Source organism: Erinaceus europaeus, chromosome 2 (genome assembly GCF_950295315.1).
Source record: "Erinaceus europaeus chromosome 2, mEriEur2.1, whole genome shotgun sequence".
NCBI lineage: Eukaryota > Metazoa > Chordata > Mammalia > Eulipotyphla > Erinaceidae > Erinaceus > Erinaceus europaeus.
In genome coordinates this window covers 152,706,925-152,729,195 of record NC_080163.1, presented here as the reverse complement: position 1 = coordinate 152,729,195, position 22,271 = coordinate 152,706,925, and the positions used below count along the sequence as shown (strand labels likewise).

General features: G+C 38.7%; 1 protein-coding gene across 3 annotated transcripts in view; it reads left to right on the top strand.

Moving 5' to 3' along the window:
• NUP93 (nucleoporin 93) overlaps positions 1–22,271 on the top strand; it is a 115,300-nt gene that overhangs the window by 40,917 nt on the left and 52,112 nt on the right. Inside the window, exon 1 of one of the 3 annotated variants that reach the window (XM_007520113.3) lies at positions 13,715–13,736. The exons of the other annotated variants lie outside the window; for them this stretch is intronic. The gene's annotated coding sequence lies outside the window, so the exon portion shown is untranslated. Of the gene's footprint in view, positions 1–13,714; positions 13,737–22,271 lie in introns of those variants that run through there. 3 annotated transcript variants of the gene reach the window in all.

Genomic DNA, 22,271 nt, shown 5'->3' with positions numbered 1-22,271 from the left:
ATGTTTTAGGTATGAAGTTATAAATTCATCTAGCACCCAACTTCATATGACTGGTTCCCATTGTTGACTCATCTTGTTGTCTCTTTGGTATTAGGATGGGGGAGGGAAGTGGTGAGGAGAGAGATGTGGAATGGAGGTTGTTTTGGGACAGCAGACATATTGGAGAGGCTTTCAGGCATCTGGGTTTTTCATCTGATCTGTCTTTTGTATTAACTTTCTATCTCAGCTTGGTTTTAATTTCCTTCTCTGCTCTTGTCATCAGCTGAATGTCTTTGGCAACCAGAAAGAAGCTCTTTGTCAGTGATTCTAAAATATAGTATCTAGTCAGCCTTATATGTGAACTTGTTAGAAATATAAATACTCAGGCTCCACCCCAGACCTGCTAAATTCAGTTCCAGAATCTCTTTATTTTAATCTCTTATTAGTGATTTACAAAATTACAGAACAGGGATACAATTCCATACCATTCCCACCACCAGAGTTTTGTGTCCCCATTACCTCCATTGGAAATTGCAGTGGTTCTCCCATGGTCACAGATAATGGGTTGACTATTATTTCTATAAGTATTTCTCTCATATATATCCTTTTTTTTTTTTCCTATGATCCTACCTTTCATTTTAAGTTACTCCAGAATCGCATTTAACAAGTTCTTCAGTTAGAGGTCTACTTGTTTAGTTTTTAGTGACTACATGTAATAGAGGTAAGTACTGTTTATATAGCTGTCTCTGACATTTATATGTCCTTCTCTGTTTTCCTCCCTCCCTCCTTTCCCTTTCTCTCTTTAATAAAGACAGAGGGGCAGAGAGGAAACCACAGCAACAAAATTTCCTTCATTGTGGTGCATGATGGGGCTTGAACCTGGGTTTCTCACATGGCAATGCAGCATACTGTCCAACTGAGGTATTTCACTGGCTCTCTGCTGCATTTAAACTTAATCCACCTATAGTTTAGTGCTGATCTTTGACTCATAGTCAAACCATGGCACCGACCTGCAAAGCATTATATATATATATATTACATACATATACATATGTAGAGACTTATGATTTATAGCTGGTCACCGATTGCCTTCACTATCTATATACTGAATCTGATAGAGGCTATAGCTCAAAACATGCTGCCTAAGGAGTAGCCAGAGCCCACAGGGGAATGAAGAATAGAGGGAGATGGAGGAAAGGGAAGTGGGGGATTAATAATCCCATCTTGGTTAATCATCATTATCCTCTCTGATCACTGTGAGCGGATGTGCTATTGCTTCTGCAAACGTTAATAATTCATGGGTGTACTATGCCAAAGGGAGGCCTTAAATCTGGTCTCTCAGCAGATTAAATACACCGCCTGCCATCAGTAGGAGCCCAGAGAGATAAAAGATAGACTTGTTCTTATTCATTAACCTTGTTTTCTCTGCCTTTCTCCTCAGCTCCTCTCATCCTCATTGTATTTACCTTTTCATTTACTTCTCTCTGTATCCCCCCCCCCCTTTGAGTGCTGGGCATTTGGGGTCTATTGTTGATGACATTACATTACATCTTACTTTTCTTCAGCTGCTAGTAAGAACAGATGCCATGAAAGAAAGCAGAGAGGCAGAATAAGTATTGCCTTGGAAATGTCTAAATCAGTCTGCTTAAATGTATTAAAATGTTCAGCTTCTATTTTAAAAAAATCATTTGAAATGACTTCTTTCTGCTTTGAAGAAAAATCCTATTGCACAGTTGGAGATAAACATAGTGCTTTTCTTATAGGTTTGATGGTATTTTCCCATTTTACAGATGAGAAAACTAAAGTGTGAGGTGTATGACTTGTGCAAAGTTAGCTAGAACCTGGTTCTTTCAACTCCAACATCAAATACTTTCCATTAGGCTTTATTACTTCTTGACTTTAGACATCCTATGCAAATAACCTTATGGAGCATTTTGCCAAAACTTAGCTTCATAGGAAGACGTACAGTTAAATTTTAAATGTAAGGTTGACAAACACCACAGTCCAAAAGGCTAATGGCACAATACTAAAACTTGTGAATAACAACCCTGAACATGATATGGGTCAATCTTTATGTATTATACTTAACCTTGTACATCATATTTTGTTCTGTCCTAACTGGGTATAGTCTAGTCATCTATATTAGGTTTTCAGTGTTTTGAGTCTGTGGCCATTCAAGTTGAACCACTCCAGTATGCGTTTTAAGATCTGAGAGGCAAAGTAGCAGAAGTGGGAATGTTTTAGTCTCCTTAGTAATTTGTTGGAGGACATAGTGGTAAGAAGCAAGATAGTAAAAAACTGGACCATTGTTTGTTTGATGGTTTCTACCCCTTTACTGCTGGAGACTAGGAGAGAAAAGAATGGTGCAGATTTTAAAAGAGCCTAATTTTGAAACTTTTAGAATTGAGGGTCTTGTGGTTTGGGAAGGGGCTCTGTAGCACACCCTTCTTGCAGGGAGACCCTAAATTTGATTGCCTGTCCTGCATATGGCAGAGTGGTGCTCCGGCTGATTTTTCTGTCTTGCTCCCACTTCCCCAAGAATAAATCAATCAACCTTTAGAAGAATTATAAATCTTCTATTTCTGTGTTAAAAGATGAGAAGGAAGCAGTGCAGAAATGAAAAGCAATCTCACCCAGAGTTTCATAATTCCTTGGGCTCTAGGATGTCTGCTGTGGTTGTCTGTCCTGACCTGAGTGGTGGGTGATGAAAGAAATGGCTGCCTCGGGAGTCAGGTTAACTTCACGCAAAGCACAAGGACCGGCGGAAGGATCTGGGTTCAAGCCCCTGGCTCCCCACCTGCAGGGTAGTCGCTTCACAGGCGGTGAAGCAGGTCTGCAGGTGTCTTATCCCCCCCGCCCAGTCTTCCCCTCCTTTCTCCATTTCTCTGTCCTATATAATAATGACAACAACAATAATAACTACAACAATAAAGAAAATTTAAAAAATACTTTTTTAAAAAAGAAAATAAATGGCTTCCTCTCACCTTTCCCACCTCTTCACGCAGCACCAATATCTATAGGGCACCATCATGCTTTTCTATCTCAAATTCATTTTGCAGTTATTTGACTGGTCTTTTTCTATGATTTTTTTTTCTTTTTTCTTTTAATTTTTATATTCAGTAGGATAGAGAGAAATTGAGAGGGAGAGAGACGCCTGCAGTACTGCTTCACTGCTTGTGAAGCTTTCCCCCGGCAGGTGGGGACTTGGGGATGGAACCTGGGTCCTTGCACATGATGATGTGTGTACTCCACGAGGTATGCCACCATCTAGCCTCACTGTTAGTTTTAAAAAATGTTTGAACCCCTGAATATAATTTTATTACATCTTAATGCCATAGTTTACTTAATGCTTTAAGGAATGCCACATTCAACTTTATAATGCAGATAAATAGAAAAACTAATTTTGCCTATAATTTTCTTTTATAGAAAAAAAATTTTTCAGAAACCTCTATTTTGTTAGTGGATATGAAATTCTGATTGTATTACAAAATACATGGCTTTACCTTTGTTTAAATTTTTGAGGTTTAGATTATTGTATAACTCTATTGAAGAGTCTTTATCATCATTATCACCATCAGTTTCTGGCTTCATTATTTTCCATCTAATAGCAGAAATAGTAAATATGTGAAATAAGACAATTATATGAAAATTAAGGTTTTCATGTCTTCTCTCATGTGACAATAAATGTCTAGAGAAATAGCTCACCGAGTAGGGCCCATGCCTTGCTATGTGTGCACCCCAGGTTGTAGGCCTGTTGTTACATGACAGTGGAGGAAGCTCTGGTGTTGTAATGTCTCTCCCTCTCTGTCTGTCCTCTGAATGAAAAGGTGGCCAGAGCAATGAAACTGCACATGTGCAAGGCCCCAGCTTGCATAAGTAAGTAAGTGAATAAATAAATAAAGAAAGAAAGAAGTAGTAAATATAAGATTAACCCTGCTTTAAAATAATCAGATCCAAACTCTCAATGATTATATTTATAAAAGAAATCTTGGGGCAATGTTTAACTGTAATATTCCTTGAAATAACATCCCTACTGAGTTTAAAGTAAAATTAGTTTAAAAGAAATTTGTTTAGAACTAACTTTGTAAGAAATACATCTACTGAGTAAAGTACATTGGTTATAAGAATTAGTAGGCTAGAAGGCTGGGTTTTTTGTTGTTGTTGTTGTTGTTTGTTTCTTTTGTGTTTCCATCATCATACCCCAGTGAAATAACTTAAACATTTCGTGAAATCTTGTCTCAGAAACACTCCCTAGCAATTTATGTATGTGTGTGTGCATGTATTGGTATAGTCACTTACAGTGCTGTACAAAGAGCTCTGTAAGCATACAACCCAGAGCCTTATCCCAAGACCTGAATCTGATTGAGAGGGAGATGGACAGATGAAGTGAGAGCTCTGCTTGCTCTGAGTTTCTGAAACCAGGATCCTTTGAGAGGAAGTAGATGTTTCCTCCTCCTGTTTTAGCATATTAGCATTAATAACATTTAAAACATGTTTATAGTGGAAATTTTACTCCTAAAATTACTTTCATCCTTGCTACATTCTTTACACTTGGGAGATTTCTCCCTAGTATGAATCAGCTTCTCGAGGCAGATCTTTCTTTTCCCTATTTCTTGACTCTTGGACAAACAAGTAACAGAAATGAACCTTAGTTTTGTTGCTGAATAAAGACATGCAGAAATTATGATTCTCATCAGCTGCCTAAATCTAGCATTCCTCACTAAAGCAGTACTAGAAGGGAAATGCCACTGATAACAGCAGAATGCTTCTCCCTTTTCAGCTGCTTTGTCAGGACAGATTGACTCTGAATGCCACTCCCTTGACTTTGGGCCAGGACCATCTCATTTTCCCTGAACTCCTTTGCTTCTAAGTGCAGCTGAGAGGGAATATAACTTTGGGAATTGAATTCTGTTTGTAATGATGCTTAGTCACAGAGAAGAGTTTGGTGCCATTGCATATTGGCCAAGAGCCACTTCAGCATCTAACTACCTAAAGCTGCAGTAGAGTTGAAGAGACATAAAAGGACAAAAACAAGCAAAAGTATATAATATTGCTTCCCTTGAAGTAGTTATCTACATCTACCTGTGTGGGGCCAAGTGAACATGAATAAAACTCAACGAAGTGGTTTTGTTGAGTACCCAATAAGGACAGTGCTGACAGACATTGATGATAATTAGAACAAATTAATTCTGTTTTATTCAAATTTCAACCCAATTTTTCCAACACCATTTGTTGAAGAGACTTCTTTTCCCATAATAGTCTGGGCACTTTTGTCAACAGTTAGATGTCCATAGGTGTGGGGGCTCACTTCTGGGCTTTTAATTCTATTCCACTGGTCAGTGTGTCTCTTCATGTTCCAGTACCAAGCAGTTTTGATTACAATGGCCCTATAATACAATTTGAGATCTGGGAGTGTGATGTGATGCTTCCAGTTCTGTTCTTTCTTGAGATTGTTTTGGCAATTCTTGGTCTTTTTCTGGTTCCAGATAAACATTTGTAGCTTTTATTCTATTCTCCAAAAAAAAAAAAAAAAAAAATGGGTAGGATCTTAATGGGGGATAACATTAAATTTGTATATGGCTCTGGGTAGTATATTTATTTTGATGTTAATTCTTCCAACCCATGAACATTAGATATCTTTTAACTTTGTCTTTTTTTGTTTGTTTGTTTCCTGAATAGTGACTCATAATTATCTGTATACAAGTCTTTCTCTTCTTTTAGAACAAATGAATTGTATATACTGCCCTTTGGAAGCTCACTGACTTCTACCTGGAGAGCCACAGCTCACATTCCTGTAAATAGGGTCTAACTGTCCAAGATAATATAAAGTGATGAGCAAAACTGAATGCCAGTGGCATGGAGATTCAGAGGAGAGGATGAGGCTACTGAGGAGTGTACTCTGAGATGGCTGAGTAAGACCCCCTGCAACAGTTTCTGAGTGGGCCTTGAAAGAATAAGTGGGTTTAGCTTGCAGGAAGTGAGAAGTGATAAGCTGAACAAAGTCAGAAGTTAAGTGCCAAGAAGGCAGATCCGTCAGGGAATGAGGATCATATTGGAAGTGGGGACTGCCAAGCAGTTCAGTGTAGGTAATGTATGGACATTTTGGAGGTGTTGTTTTCAGAGGCACTTGTAATCTTGCTGCAGTGATGAGAGCCAGGACCAGGTTGGTAGTTGAGAAAACACAGGAAAAAGGTGAGATGTGTGGAATAGAACATCTGGTTCAGTGCTGGATGGACTTAGGATGTTCAGAGATCCTTTGTTTGGAACAAGGAAAAAGACTGGTGTAGATGCTTATGGGTAAGGAACTAAGAAGCTTAGCTATTGGATGTCAGAACAGTCATGAAATATTTCTATGTTTTTCTATGCAAAAACGTGTTGTAATTTTTCTGGCAACCCAGTAGACTGAGCTTTGAGATCTCCTTTCAAGTTTTGATGTTCTGGAGTCTCCATGCATATATCCCCTAAAATATTTTGAGATAGCATAAGGAACACTGCTCAGAAAATAAATCTGACAGAATTTTTCAGAGCCACTGTTAATAGAGTTGTGGTGGTAAAAAGAACAAATAGGAGAGGAAATCTATAGCATGAAGGAAGGAGACAAGATTTTAGGAAAGATGGAAGGAACTAGGAAGTTAGTTGGTGGTGGTAGACTGGGAAGGAAGCAGGGTGAGGATAGGGATTAACGAGCACTAATTCTCTAAACTTGTATGGCCTTGCCTTTTTTTTTTTTTTTCTTCTTTTCTTTTTGTCTCCAGGGTTATCATTGGGGCTTGGTGCCTATACTACAAATCCATTGCTCCTGGAGGCCATTTTTTCCATTTTGTTGCCATTATTGTTGTTGTTCCTATTGTTGTTGTTGGATAGGACAGAGAGAAGGGGAAAACAGGGGATAGAGAGATGACACCTACAGACTGGCTTCACATCTTGTGAAGCAACCCCCCTGTAGGTGGGGAGCTGGGGGCTTGAACTGGGATCCTTGGAGCTTTGTGTCATGAGTACTTAAACTGCTGTGCTACCGTTCCCCCCCCCCTTTTTTTTTTTAAAGAATTTAGTTTATACTGGACAGAGATAGAGAAATTGAGAGGTGGAAGGGAGATAGGAACATACCCACCCCCCTTACCCCCCTGCTGTCCTGCTTCACAGTTTATAAAGCTTCCCCACTATAGGTGGGGTCAGTCCTTGTGTATGGTAGCATGTGTGCTCAACCAGATGTGCCACTGTGAGGCCCTGTGACCTCTCATTCTTGGCTCTTAAAAGCATTTACCCGGGAGTCGGGCTGTAGCGCAGCGGGTTAAGCGCAGGTGGCGCAAAGCACAAGGACCGGCATAAGGATCCCGGTTCAAACCCCGGCTCCCCACCTGCAGGGGAGTCGCTTCACAGGCGGTGAAGCAGGTCTGCAGGTGTCTATCTTTCTCTCCCCCTCTCTGTCTTCCCCTCCTCTCTCCATTTCTCTCTGTCCTATCCAACAACGACAACAACAATAATAACTACAACAATAAAAAAAAAAAAACAAGGACAACAAAGGGGAATAAATAAATAAAATAAATATTTAAAAAAATAAAAAAAAAAAAAAAGCATTTACCCACTAGTGATTATTATGTGAACTTCTCAGCAGCCCAGGCAGAAGTTAGAACAGACAGGGTTCTGTGAAGGTTTGATTGGTGGGTAAAACCCTGTATATGGTAATTGCCTTTTAGAGCTTTGCAGTTGTTCACTAGAGCATGATAATTTTTATAATCCTCTTGTACCATAGAATTTCAGCAACTTCCTTTTTCTGTAGCTTATTTCATGGTATCAGATTATTATTTTTTTAATCTTAAAAATATGTCTCCTCATTTTTCGATGTGTTTTAAGTTTGGAGCAAAGGAGATTTTTTTACTATCTGGTACCCAACCCCTCTCCTTTTTTTTTTTTTTTTTTTTTTTTTTTGGGTAGTTAAAAAGTTTTCAAACCAAACCAATGAACTAAATGAAGAAAAAAGTGTCTGACTTCTCCAGATGTAAAAACTTGGGGAAAGTGTTCCTGCTTTTTAGAAAGGACCCCCCCCCCCCCCGTCTTGGTCCTGCATTTTGTTGAATAATTCATTAATAAACGACGTGGGATTCTGCAAAGAGATAGGAATAGAAACTTTCTATTAAAATGTCTCATGCCAGCGAATTCTAAGGAACTATCTAAAGGCAGTCATGCTTTATTGGAATTTTATGTGGAAAATTGTTTGAAAACCCAACCTCTCACTGGAAATTTATTACAGATTTTCAAATATACCTTGATGTACTTTGGCATTGTGGTAGTAAAAGCCCTAGGCCTTTACATTTTTAGGTATCTAGGTTTTTGTGTAGTGTGTGTAGTTGATGTGTATAGGTTTGTTGTAGTTCAGAGTGGTACAGTACATGGCAAATTTTGAAAAGCATCAATTCCTCCTTAGTAGAAAGGATCATGTCATCATTACATTTATATAAGCAACCCCCCCTTTTTTGGTTGAGATTTGCTGTCTTTTATTTTTTGTTGAGAGAGTTATGCTTTGCAGTTCAGTCATTGACATATGCATACAATTTCATTATGTAACAAGCCCCCAAAGTTTTCTTCCTAGCCTCCCTTCCCCTTTTCCCCAGAGTCCTTTGCTTTGGTGCAATACACCATGTCCAGTCCATGGCCAACCTATTTTTATAAATTGTGTTTTAGGAAATACAGAATCTACTAGTTGTCTCTACCAGATGGTTTCAGTCATATGTAGAATCTAGAGATTTGATACAGATGGATTGGGGGGTGGGGGGGGGGAAACCAGAAGCAAGCAAACTGTTTCTAAGATTTCTGAGAACTCCGGTGGTTATCTTTGGGAGGTGAGAAGGGTGGGAGATACAGAGCTGTTGTGGGTGTGGTGTGGAACTATACACTGTGATCCTACAGTCTTGTAACCCACTATTAATCACAAATAAAATATTAAATAAAAAATTACTAGTTCACTCTTTTCTCATTGTTATTAGTACTTAAGGCCTATAAAGCCCAAATTAAGCAAAACTACCAGACCACCTTGTATAAAGCCCAAATTAAGCAAAACTACCAGACCACCTTGTGTTAACTAATAAAAAATAGAAAAGCTTCTCCTTCATAAGGTGACTTCTTTCTAGTATTTTTAGTCTCCATGTATTGAGACATATTCAAGAATCTGGAATCTGAAGGCTGGTTGGTTAATATTTGCCAATGATAACTGAGCTTCCACAGTCCTTGTACCCAGAATATTATACAATTAATCTGATTTCCTTTTGATATTCATAGATTTTGGGGAAGACACTCTGAACTTCTTTACAGCTTATTCTGTCATAAAGAAATACCATTTAAATTTATTTGTTGGCCATACTGACAAGAAAAAACATCTGAAGTTTTAACCATCAGTGGCATGACTTGACTGTAACCGCACTTCCCTGCCTTTGGATTTTTTTTTCTCTCTCTCGCCCCTTCCATCCCCAGACAGAGATTCCTATTGCTGCATATCCACTCTGCTCCAATACAGTGTTTATTTGATCAGAAACAAAAGAGTTTGCTTCTTGCGCAGATTCAGAGAGGTCCCCCAGGATTGTCTTTTGTTCAATAATTGGAGCATAAACTAAGCCTGGTTAATTTCAAAGCTACCCTCAACACAGACTTCCTCCTCTCCTTTCCTTGTGCTGTTTCTGAGCTACTAGTAGAACCTTGTATTGGGTCTTGAACAAAAAGCTTGAATTGTTGAATGTTAGCTATAACTACTGTGACATCTGCTATGGCACCGAACAACACTGTTAGTATGGTTAATTTTAAGTTAGGGTAGGAAACAAAACTAGAAAGCTCTTCAGTTTTACAGTGCTTGTTAACACATGCACTTCCAAATTATGCATTTGGTGCTATCACAATGAATAAAACAAAGGAAATCATGAGTTTATTTTCACTGTTCAGACACCAATATGTTCCTTTGTCCATTCTTTTTAATTTTAATTTAAGGCTGAAATATTGTAGCCAAGTATTTAATCAGCAAAAGTTCTGACATAAGAAGTAAAAAAAAAAGTTATTATTTTTTAATAACACTTATTTTCATGAGAGAAGCCAGCACACTGTTCTGCTCTGGCATATATCAGTGCTGGGTATTGAGCCTGAAACCTCAGGCATGCAGATCTGGTGCAATGCCACTATGCTATCTCCCCAACCCAGAAATATAGATTGGCTGATTTTCCTTTAACACAGCTAAGTCTATAACTTGTTCTCTGCTTTTTAAATTTCACGTATTTATTTTCCTTCAGATAACTTTATTGGGGGGAAATAATGATTTACAAGACAGTTATTGTCACAAAAGTACTGTTATCTCCCCAGGATAGGTGTCTGTGCACCATACCAGCCGACCACCTTCTGAATTCTTGGTTCTGCTTTAAAAAAAAATGTGTGTGTGTGTGTGTGTGTGTGTGTGTATGTATATATATATATATAAAATCAAGATGATTGGTAGAAGAACAAGAGCCTTAAGTAGTCAAGTCTTGATGCTATGTAGCCATGTTAGTATTTGTGTAGACTGTATTATGAGCTTGACAAATATGATGGGCGTTTCAGCTTCTCCAGTATAGCTGTTGGATTTACAGCTAACAGATTGCGGTTGTAGGGCTTGTGCTTTTTGTTTTTGAAGATGGAGTGGCCTTTTTCACAGTTTCTCTTTTGTAGCAAAAGAAAACTCTATAAAGATAGTCCACTACCTGCCTGGCCTGGCGTTAATCATCTGACATCCAGTTCTTAGTTTAGTGTGCTTTCTTCTCTGCTTTTTATACATTTTGCTGTAACTGCACAGTTGTTTGCTAGACCGAATTTCTTTCAGAAACAATGGAAAACCTGTTTATATTTTAATGTAATCTTTAATTTTCAGATTGTACACAAAAACATTGAGAAAAATGTTCCTCTCCTTTGATTACTTCTAAAAACCATTATGGTAGAATGAGAATATTCATTACTTACACATATTTCCCCCTAAATGTTGTACAAAGAAGTGACAGTTGAGCTAAGCATATGTTAATAAAAGGTCTGCATTTTCCTGTGTCACCGACAGTTTCAATGGCTGTATATTCCTCAAATGCAAATAACCTCCGTTCTGTTAAGAGCTATAATTAATCTGAATAGTTATTTAAACAATATTTAAATCTTTTAACTAGTACGAAGCCAAACATTTAAGACGGTGAATGTACCTTTCTATTTGGAAGGCAGTGCAGTTGACAAGGACACAGTTATCTGAGATGCTTGTGTATGTTGGATCCACACATTCTGAGGGTTAAAATGGCAGAATCTGTCTGCTGCTGTATAAAATCTTTTAACTACCATTTATTTTAGCATCATGGCATGTGCAAATTCCTGCTGCTCAGTTAAGGGACCAGCCCCACAACTGGTGTTACAATCTGTGGCCACAGCACTGCATCACAATGCAGCAAATGCATTTTCCACATTAACCAAACATGACAGCTGAAGCGATTATTAACCATGCAAGATGTCGGAAGTCATCAAAAATTCACATCAGAGTAATTGCAGTGGCTCGGGTTGGGAAAAAAAAAAGTATCATGGCATTTCTTGCCTGCATGTTGTCTCACCCCTTCTTGAATCTTAACTTGGTACAGTCCGTTAACAATAAAATACCCTTCTGTAACCTATAAACTGTTACTCCCATCAGTTTGTGCTTTCAAACTGATGGCTGACTTCTGTGAATTTGTGTAGAGCAGCAGGAATGACGATGCTGTGCCCCAGAGGCTTCACTGCACCCTTTTAAATGGGGCCCTGCAACCTCATTGTCTAATAGACTCTTTAGAGCTCTAGTGTTCGCAAGGTACTCTTTCCTTTTTTTTTTTTCCTTCCCTTCTCCTCCTCCTCCTCCTTCCTCCCTCTCCCTCTCCTCCTTCCCACCCTCTCAAATTTTTGCCATTTGAAGTAGGAAAAACTTGAGTACTGGTTCCAACAGAGCTCATTCACATAGAAGGTATGGAAGAGCTGCAGTGACCAGCAGCATCGTCCAGTTTGTAACTAACTCCTTAATTTCAGAGCTTGCAGGTAGGATTGCCTATGTTTTGTAAAGAAATTCAGATAAATGCGTCCTGGTAAATAGAGAGACAGCATGTCATTGCAGTGCCTTAGAAAGGCAAGATAGAGGTTTGAGATAAATTCTTAAGTATTTAATCTCATAGAAAAAGTACTTGTTTCTCTTGAGGGTTGGTTGAATGTGTACCTTGTGATTCTAATTAAAAGAAAAGCTGTTTGGGTGGGGCAGTGAGACATTTGCATAAAGACGTAAGTAGTTGGTTATTTAGAATTTTTGTACTTTATCTTAAAGTAGTAAGTTGTGTGGACTTTTTAGGATTAAAAAAAAAAAAGATGAATGCACAGTCCAGAATTCTTCCATGAGGTGAAGTATTAGATTTTTTTTTTTTTTTGCTAAAACAAGATCTTTGGTATTATAGTGTGTGTGTGTGTGTGTGTGTGTGTGTGTGTGTGTGTGTGTGTGTGTTAACTTAAATAATTTAGTCGTTTAAAATTTTTTGTAATTGGGAAAAAGTACTATTAGCATTTAAAAATTTCTCACAGGAAATGCTGTAGCATAAGACTTTTAAGTGAGAAGAATTAAATAATAGCATCAAAGATGTGGATTCACATGTATTATTAGATATTGGGAATATAAATTAAAGTGATTACTCTTCATTTCTTAAATTCATCCTCAGAAGACTATGGCATGAGCCCTTTAAGTATATTTAACATATTTGGTGTACAGAATGTGATTTTTTTGTCAGTGAAATGAAAACTTCTAAGTCATGTTATCATTATCCAGAGGATAATAGTCTTAATTGCTGTCTTGATTAATATCAGATAAAATGCTTTTAATTCATTGTTTAAAAGCAGCTCACTTATTTGCCCTTAAAAAGGAAAACAATATGAGACTAAGAACCTGCAAATCTCTGACAGTAATAAATTGCAGTATACATTGCATATGGGAGTCATACAGAGCATTTAATAATCTATAAGGGTAGAGTTAAAAGTGAAAAGAACAATGATGTACTGCTTTTATCCCAAGCAATGTATTTGTATCATGGGAGTTTTTAAGGTCTGGACTTTTCTGAAGCATGGGCTTGGAAATTGCTCACCTAGTTGAGAGATTTAGCTCTCTTCAGAGGTGTGGGACTTTCTGTATTCTTAACAATAGGAAGACTTGAGGAGCTGTCAAGTGGGAAATGAAGGAGAGCTGCTTAGGGAAGAGAGAGGAGCTGTGAGAATTGCTTTTCTCTCAGTACCAAGGTCTGGATTTACTGCCAGTTATTATTCCTGTAAAACTCTGACCGAGTGAGTGCAGCATTGCAAAGAATTGATTTCTGAGATGAGACAATGAGCTGTAGTTTGCATTTTGTAAAGATGGAGGAAACCTTTAGCACTGACCCTGTGTGGGAGATGACTCAATTATCCGTGCCTTGGTACAGTTGCAAATTATTTTCCTTTGTCTGAAGTGGGTGGATGCCAGCGCCTTCATCAGAGCTCCTTAATTTAATGTATGGAAAATGCCTCAGCCACCATTTTTAACAATTAGCTGCATCATGGTTGAGGTGAGCTGGGTTTGGAAGGCAGCTGCAGGACCATTTCATTTACATTAGATTCTGTGGCACAAGAGCTTTATTACTATAAAACTCAGAAAACGAATTTGCACACTGTGCAGAAGAGTTTTCTAGGAGGGTGGAGAACATTCCCAGAAAGAAAATGGAATCCTTTTGTCTAGAGTAAGTATTTCTCATACTTTTGTTGCAGTGAGAGAAATTTAAAATGTATCTTTGGTTGAATAGGCACAATAGACTTTAATATGAATGCTCACATTTTAAAGGTGTAATGCCGAGGTTCTTGGACATATTTTTTCACATGTGTTAACAACCAAGTATGATATCTATCAGCTGTCTATTATCAGTCTCTCTAGGTTTTGTGAATGATTTTAGCATGTGATTTTAATTAATTATTAATTGGTAAGTTAATGAGATATAAGTAAATATGTTACCAAAGATGAAACTGAGACCTTTGAGAGGAAAAATATCTAAAGTAATAACATACAAAATAATTCAGGCTTTGTTTTATGGTCTTTCATAGTTTGTTTTATATTTCTGAAGAAAATTGCTATATTTTGATTTTTTTTTAAAGAAACTGTTTCCATATTGATGGATGATATATAGTAACTGGTTAAAAAATACACAAGAGAAAATGTTTAGGCACAATAAGATTTTGTCCTGAAAGATGAGTAGGTTGGAACTTTTACTCTCATTAATGGAGATAATTTTTAGTGCCTCCTATTTAATCAATAGTTTGGACTTCAAAAGTACTTATGGAAAACTCGTATTTGTATTAACAAGCTTAGAAATATTGTTTCTTAAAATTAACTGGGTTTGACTTGGCTTAGTCTTTTGTTCCTTTATGCAGTTACCAAGAGGAAGCAAGTGGATTTTAACTTTGATTTGTTCATTTATCTTTTTAAAATCACTTAACCTTGTAGAATTTGTAGTAAATGTATTTTACAGTAAACTGTACCATGAAGAATTTGCTCAAAATGCTTTAGTAGTTGTTTCAGGAGTTGAATCTTCACAGAACTGGATAACTGAGAACCCTTTTGACTTCATACCAAATTGATAGAGCCAGTTGCTCTTTCAGGTCTGTTGTATTAACTGTTGTATGCCTGTTTACTGAATTCTGTTTTCTCTAGTAATAGATATTTTGAAACTAAAGAATTGTCACATCAAGCTTTTTGTGGAAATAGGAAGACTCAGTTCTAAACCTTACAGAATCCTACAAAGATCCCATAAATCTTGTATCAGTCTTTAAGTGTGGAACATAAAAAGCCTACATGTCAGTATAACTGTTTTAATTCTGGGAGGGATATTTAACACATGAATTGTTCAGATTCATATATGGTAGGATGTGAAAGGGATGATGTGAAAGGGATTCTTTTAATTTTTATGGGGATTTTACTTTGAGTTTGAGAGCAGCAGATTAGAACTCCATTTTAACTGCAGCTTTGCTCGCATAAATAATCTTGGGTTGGATGACCTGAGCGGGCATACAAAGCTTTCCTTTGAAATTTTAAAGTAAAACTTGAAGATTCTGGTTTTCTTATCATTTTTCCCCCAGTATATAAAGCTGTGTAGTAGGTACTCTGGGGAGATAGCAGGGACCTAAGGTCTTCCCATTTTCTTTGCTTTTATCCTGGTCTACTCAAGTTGGACTACAGAGAAGAAGCTCTCCTTTCTGGTACTTGTAGGGAGTTCCTGAATTTTCTCAATCTGGAAGCTCTCTCCAATTTTCCATGACATTTTAGCATTGCTGGTAGTAAAGAATCCGGGACTAGTTCCTTTTACTGCCACAAAAACTGTATTTGCCTCAAACCTTTGAATGCTCTAGCAGAGCTGTAATGTAGATAAGCAAGCATGGGCGCTAGGAAACATTTCATAGCACTAAGATGGCAGTGAAGAAGAAGTAAAATGGCGTCACCAGGCCCACTGATAAGAGGTGAACCGCACAAATTATTTCTGTTCAAGTTTGAAGATTCCTCTGATAACACTGCCTTTGATTTCCAAGTTGCTTTTTGTTCTGTTAGAAGATGGAAATTTGGGGATTTTCCTGGGATAAAGACTTCTCTAACACATACCTAGATAGTTTCTAAGCCAGTCATGGAAACTGAAGGATAAAATAAAATTTAAATAGATATTCCTTGCTTTGTGCCCCACCTATTTTTAATATTGAAATTTACTCCTTCCAGATGGCATGGCTATGTATTATTCTCCTTTGTAGCAAGATGAAACCAACGTTTCTGTTCAAGATATTTTCTTTCTGTTTCATTCTAGATCTTGGTAGCCTTTGGTTCTTATTATGTAAGATACATGTTGGCTCCTCCTAAAACAAAGTTTATTGTGGGCTGTATATGGGGTTATGCAGAAAGACTTGCATGCCTGAAGCACCACAGTAAGCCAGAGCTGAGCAGTGCTGTAGTGTAGTGTAGTGTAGTGTAGTGTAGTGTAGTGTAGTGTAGTGTAGTGTAGTGTAGTGTAGTGTAGTGTAGTAGTGTGTGTTGGTCCAAGGCGAAAAAGATATGCAATCTTTTGGAAGCAAGTTTTTATATAGTCAGAGTGATAATGAAAATGCTAAGTTCTTCTTGTTCCCACCTCTTACAGGGTTGGGATTTCTGGAGATGGCCTCAGTTTATAAAGTATAGTCAACTCATTTTACAGTTAAAGTTACAAGGTTTACTGTAGCTCAATGACTTTGTCAAGGTCATATATGTGGAAAGCAGTTGACTTTGTCATAAATCCAGACCACCTGATTTCTCATCTGTGCTATGCAGTACTCTTGCATTTGACTCCACCTCTTCCTCCTTATGGGTTTGCTGCTGCCTGATATATGTAATGGATCAGTCTTTTCAGCAGAGTCTGTCTTTGATTTAGAAATCTAAACTCAGAGATGTTTCCTTTCAGTCTTACTAGAAATGACTTCTGAGCTGTGCTTGCAGTCTTCCTAGATCCAGGTTGATGATAATACAATTACAAATAAAATAAAATATGTCATGTCCTGTGAGTTGAGCTATTAGTTGCATTGTGTTGGCACTACATGGAGAATGAATTGCTTATCTCCAGTGTTGGCATGGAGTGTCGCCACTACATTAGGCAGGAATGGAGCCCTGCATTCTGAGACAGCTTCCCAGCAGACCACTCCCTAAACCCTAGGTCTGAGAGGTCCCACAGTACAGGGTTGCTCCTTTTAGTATGAATGGACTGGATGAAAGGTAAGGCAGTTTGCATTCAATAAATGATTTTGCCCTTTCTCTTCTTGTTGCTTTGATTAGCCACTCCGGCTAAATAATGTTTCTTGCTTTACATAGCCGTGGTGACAGTGATGAGGGTGCATTCTGCTGCACCCTCTTAGCTCTAAAAGGGTAAAGATTTCAAACTTACTCCAGGCTTTAGAGAGGATGAAATCCTAAATGCTGTTGGCAGAGAAATGCCATGATAAATTCCACTCAGACATGAAGTTACAAAAGAGAACGGTTTTTTATTTGCTTTAGTGATCTCCAAACAAATGTAAAGAATTTTTTTCTAAAACACTTGTTTTTTGAAAAAAGAACTTTTGAGAAGCAAAAAACAGCCATAAAACCAGGGCTCCTGTTTCTCTGTTAGCTGTGATAATCCAGTGCCCCAACCCCATCAAGTTTAAGCAGTGCTGCAAGGGGTAGGGGGACCCATGATTTTTAACCGCACTGTATACCGGTAAGGAATTAATATGATACTGGTCCCCAAACATTGTCTTGACTAACAGCGCTCCTTGTGCTTGGTAAGTGGAACTCAAAGCTTAATGCAGAACACTGTAGAAACCAGCCTGGCAGGTCTGCTTAGCTCCCACCTGATTGGCACAACCATCGGCTCTCTGTTCACTCTCACAGTCCCCAAATCATGCATTTGCTTTCTACTTCCAAAAGCAAGACACTAGATCTGACAAAGCAGAGAATCTGTAGGTTCTTTTTGTTCCTCCCACCCTCTCTCCTTCCTCCCTTTTTCTTTCTTCCTTTCCTTCTTTCTAGAATCTGCATTTAAAAAAAAACATGGGGTTGCTTTAATGCGTTCTTGCAGACTGGGTTTTGGGGACAGTGGAATAGGGTGTTGGCTGTGATGAAGGACGTTATTGATGCATCCCCATTTTATACTGCAGCGCGGTTTTACTAGTCAGAGTTCTCTGATTGTGGACTGATTCGTCTCCAGTGTGAAAATCAGTTCCCCAAAAATTAATATCAAAGAAAAATTTATTACTCTTTAATATATCTTCTTTAGCTTTTCATCACTGTAGAGTAGAATGAGAATAATACTTTTGAAATCAGACATAATTTGGCACACTGTTCCACTCGCAAAACTAAACTTAAAAGTGACTTTTTTTTTTTTTTAAAGGACCCAGGAGACTTGGCTGGAGAGCTTACATTTTCCCACACCTCAGTCCCTGAGTTCGGTTTCTGGCACCACATGGGAGCACCTTGGGCAGCACCAAGGGAGTTCAGGCTTCAGTGCAGGTGTCTCCCACCTACCCTCATCTCTCTGTACATGAAAATAATGAAAATCGAGCTGGGAGGCAGCTTGGTGGCATCATACGTATACTAGATCTTAGTTATATTCCCTGAAAATACCTAATTTTTTTTTTCTCTTTAGAATCCTCCCTGGTTTTGTTTCCCCAAAGATTAGCCTTAGCAAATGTGCTGGATTTTGGGAGTGTGGGTAGTGGCGAGTAGGGAAGGCGATAAAATACCCAGAGTTGCTTTGCTGTCCTTGCTTTTCCCTACGGAGCCATCTCAGTAGGCTGAGAGCAGTTGGCTGGCTGCCCTTCCTCCCTCAGCGTCTAGTGTTGCTGTGCCCTCCCCTGCCCAGCCCCCACCCTCCACCAGACTCCAGAGGATGGCCTCAGAGGCGCCACTGCATCGTGGTACATCCTGCTGCACCGTGGCCACTCTCCCTTTCATGCAGGCTCTGGCTTGTTTTTCTGCAAGTGGCGAGGTTACTGGCACTGAGCAAGTCACATCATCTCTCCCAAGACCTTATGTGACCAGCAGAGGACAATTGCTTACACAGCTCTGAAAAGTTACTGCAAGGCTTCTCTGGATTTTGGCATAGGGTCTGGGTGGGACTGGGTAGGCTGGGCATAAAAAGCCCTTGTCCCTGGTAGTACTTTAAATGGCTACCGTTTGATTTACTCGTCTATACCTCTGTTATTCATTAGCCCTCTATATGGAGTCTCCTGCTAACTGAACTTTACCAATTGCTTTACTGACCTATATGGCCAGAAATATGCATCCCCCAGCCCCTGTTAGAGGGTTAGAACTATCTTTGGAGCACAAGAGATTTAAATGACCACCCCAAGGATGCAGTACTTGATCTGACTGAGCCTTTTCCTTCAAGTGCAGCAACCCAGTGTGCTCAGCCAGCGATCCCAGCTGGACGTTTTAGAAGTAGGAAAGCTATCTAGTAGCATAATATCTGTGCATATTGTATTGAGTAAGGAGTAACACACCTTCCTCTCTACCACACCACAGGAAGGGCATGGCCCCATTTTGTGGTAGAATTATATCACGGTGTATTAGCTTGTTCTTCAGATCAGACATGCCAGTACACTCCAGTCAGAATGCTGCCTGGGAGGCCCTACAGGGGTCCTAGAGGAGACACTGCTCAGAGCGAGTGCCTTGAGCCAGAGCCTACTGTATACATTGATTTCTCTTCAATCTGAGAGCTTGCTGACCACCCTGTAAACTGATACGAATTCTGGGAACAAGTGATTTGTTTTGCATTAATAGACCCCAAACCTACAAGGTAATTAAGTGGCCCTTTGTTTAGCCCAGTAGCAGAAACCATGTATAAAATGAGGACCTGGCAGTGACAGATGGCCTAGTGCCCACACGGTGCCATTTTACAGCGCCAAGGTCTGCCACCTGTGGCTCCAGAGCTGCCTGCAGGTGCCTGGATCTGCTGAGCTGGTAAATGGTGGAACTCCACAGCCATTCTTGTAGGGTCTGCTGCCACCTGCTGAATGAGAGCAGCTAGACTTTCTAATTGCACAGTGAGAAATCATTAACGGCATTAAAATATGTTAGAACTGGCAATGTCAGAAACCATACAGCGGTATTCAAATATATTACAGTTGAGTGTGAGCTCTGCCGGCTTAGCATTGCTTTCTATGGTGATATATTTCCTAATGGTAGAAACACACATAATAGACACAATGAAACCTGAGCAAACGGTTTAAAAAATATATATATTTTTGTAGAAATTTTTTTTTCTTTATTCTAGATATCTGAGTTGGAGAATAAAGTTGAACTTGTTGTTTATTCCATATTCCTTGTAAAAGAAAGTTCAATCTCTCATGGACCCTTTAAGCTGATGTCTTATATGTTAAATATTGATCTAATAAAATAATTACACATGCTAGGGAACCATAGGACAGTTCTCTAGATCTTGAGAATGCTCAAACCTAAATGTTCTTTGTTCATCTTTTGGGCTTTATCAGTAATGAATCTCTCTTTGAACTTGAAAAATTCCTTGAGGCATCTGAGTGCAGGTACCTCAAAAGGGAGCTAATGAGAAGTGTGTGTCTGCCATCTGATAAGCCCAGGGGCCTTCCTGTGCGGCCAGGATTTCCATTATGCTCATCTGAAAACAGTTTCTTCTTTTGCCCTTCTTCACTTTCTCCTTAAGTAGCAGTTTTACCCTTGTAAAAATTTTACCCAAAAGAATCAGAAGAGATCACTGATGCAGAAATGGGGAGGGGAGGGAGTGGGGGAAGGGGGGCTCGGGAGGAAGTAGGTGCTTTATTCAGAACGAGCAGGAAGAAAGTCATGAGTATAATTCACTTCTGTCTTTATAGAAATAGGACATATCTCCATTTCACTAAATAGGTCTGAGTTAATTGCAAGGTTTATTGCAATTTCGTCTTGGAGCAAACCCTATATATATTTTTTTCTTTTTTTAAGTAGGCAGTGCTCAGCTCTGGCTTATAGTGGTGCAGGGGATTGAACCTGGGACTTTGGAACCTTAAGCACGAGAGTCTTTGCATTAACCATTATGCTATCTACCCCCACCCTTAATTAATTTTTTTAAATCAATGTTTTTGATGTGTTATTTTTCCTTCATTAATGTTTTTGATGTGTTATTTTTCCTATCATTCATCTTTCTAACTGTTACTGTGTCTTGGAAATTTTTTTTTTTCCCCTATTCAGTGACCATTTTCTTTAGTCACTGCTTATTTGTGTTAATACTGATTTGGAATGGTTACAGATTCTTGTCTGTGCCGTATATTTTAAATGAGAGAACATACAAGCCTTTTATAGCACCCATCATGAATTTTGTGTTGTGTCAGATATCTTACGGTGGGATGTACAGCTTGCTGTGGGCGCCTCATTTATATTTTGACAGGGCAGATGCTGTTTGGTCTGTTGAAGAAGAGAAGACGTGGAACGATCTTTCATGTTTTGAGGACCATGCAAAATATGGCTGCTGCTTTGTAGGGGCAACATAGAGAGCAATGATTTTTAGTAATTTTTTTAATGATACGGAGATTTATAAACTTTCAATTCCAACTGTCCAACACATTTTCTGTTTGTTATATGTGGGAAGCAAGGAACTGTGAAAGCCATCTTATTTTCCTGGCTAAAGTGGATACTGAAAATTTTCTCACAGAGACCCTTATTTCTTACAGTTTTCATTTTCAGGAAGCAAATAAGCTAAGTGAATTTGGCCATTGGACAAAAACATAAGTTCCATTGCTCGCTCTCTTTCTCTACAGTATGAGTTAACTGCCACTGGTATACAGAAGGCTCAGAGTCTGCATGATGATTAAAATTAAGGCAATTTTTTTAAGTTTTGTTTTAAAATTTTTTTAACATTATTTATTTGCTATTGGATAGAGATAGAGAGAAATTGAGAGAGAAGGGGGAGATAGAGAGACACCTGCAGACCTGCTTCACTGCCTGTGAAGTGACTCCCTTGCAGGTGGGGTCTTGAACGGTGATCCTGACTGGTCCTTATGCTTTGTGCCACGTGCGCTTAACCCACTGCGCTACCGCCCGACTCCCAGTTAAGGCAGTTTTATGTCTGTCATTCTTAACCTGAGTCATTTAAGAGCTGGTTTAGTTGTGAGGTCCCTGAGATTACCTAGTAGTTACCTTCTGGGCAATTCTTACCCAGTACACACTGCAAGGCGGTCCACCTCCTCTGTAAAAAAATGGAACACCTAACTAAAGACATTGCTTGGACAGATGTATGGTGTTTATTGCTCCATGGCAGTAAGTAATGATAATATTTAGGAACTCTGTACATTTGACGTCTAAAGCAGTGATTCCAGATTTTTAATCTGCAGCCCACAATAAGGACTGTATTTTGTATCCAGACCTATTTCATACATGTAAATAAATATATGTAATTGAAAGAAAAGCTTCACAAAAGAGTACTTACCCATGCTGCATATCTGTTGTACTTTATTTCTTTAAGATACTGACTTCAAGACATGATCATAGGTTCTGACTCACATTTTGAAAATCACTGTTCTAAAGATGTGAAAAATGAATTATTTCATTTCTTCTCTAACAGTCTGTGGTAGATGTAAAATAGGAATGAATATATAAACATAAAATAAGGGAGTCGGGTGGTAGTGCAGCAAGTTAAGTGCACATGGCACAAATCTCAAGAACCTGTGTAAGGATCCTGGTTTAAGTCCCCGGCTCCCCACCTGCAGGGGGGTCTCTTCACAAGCGG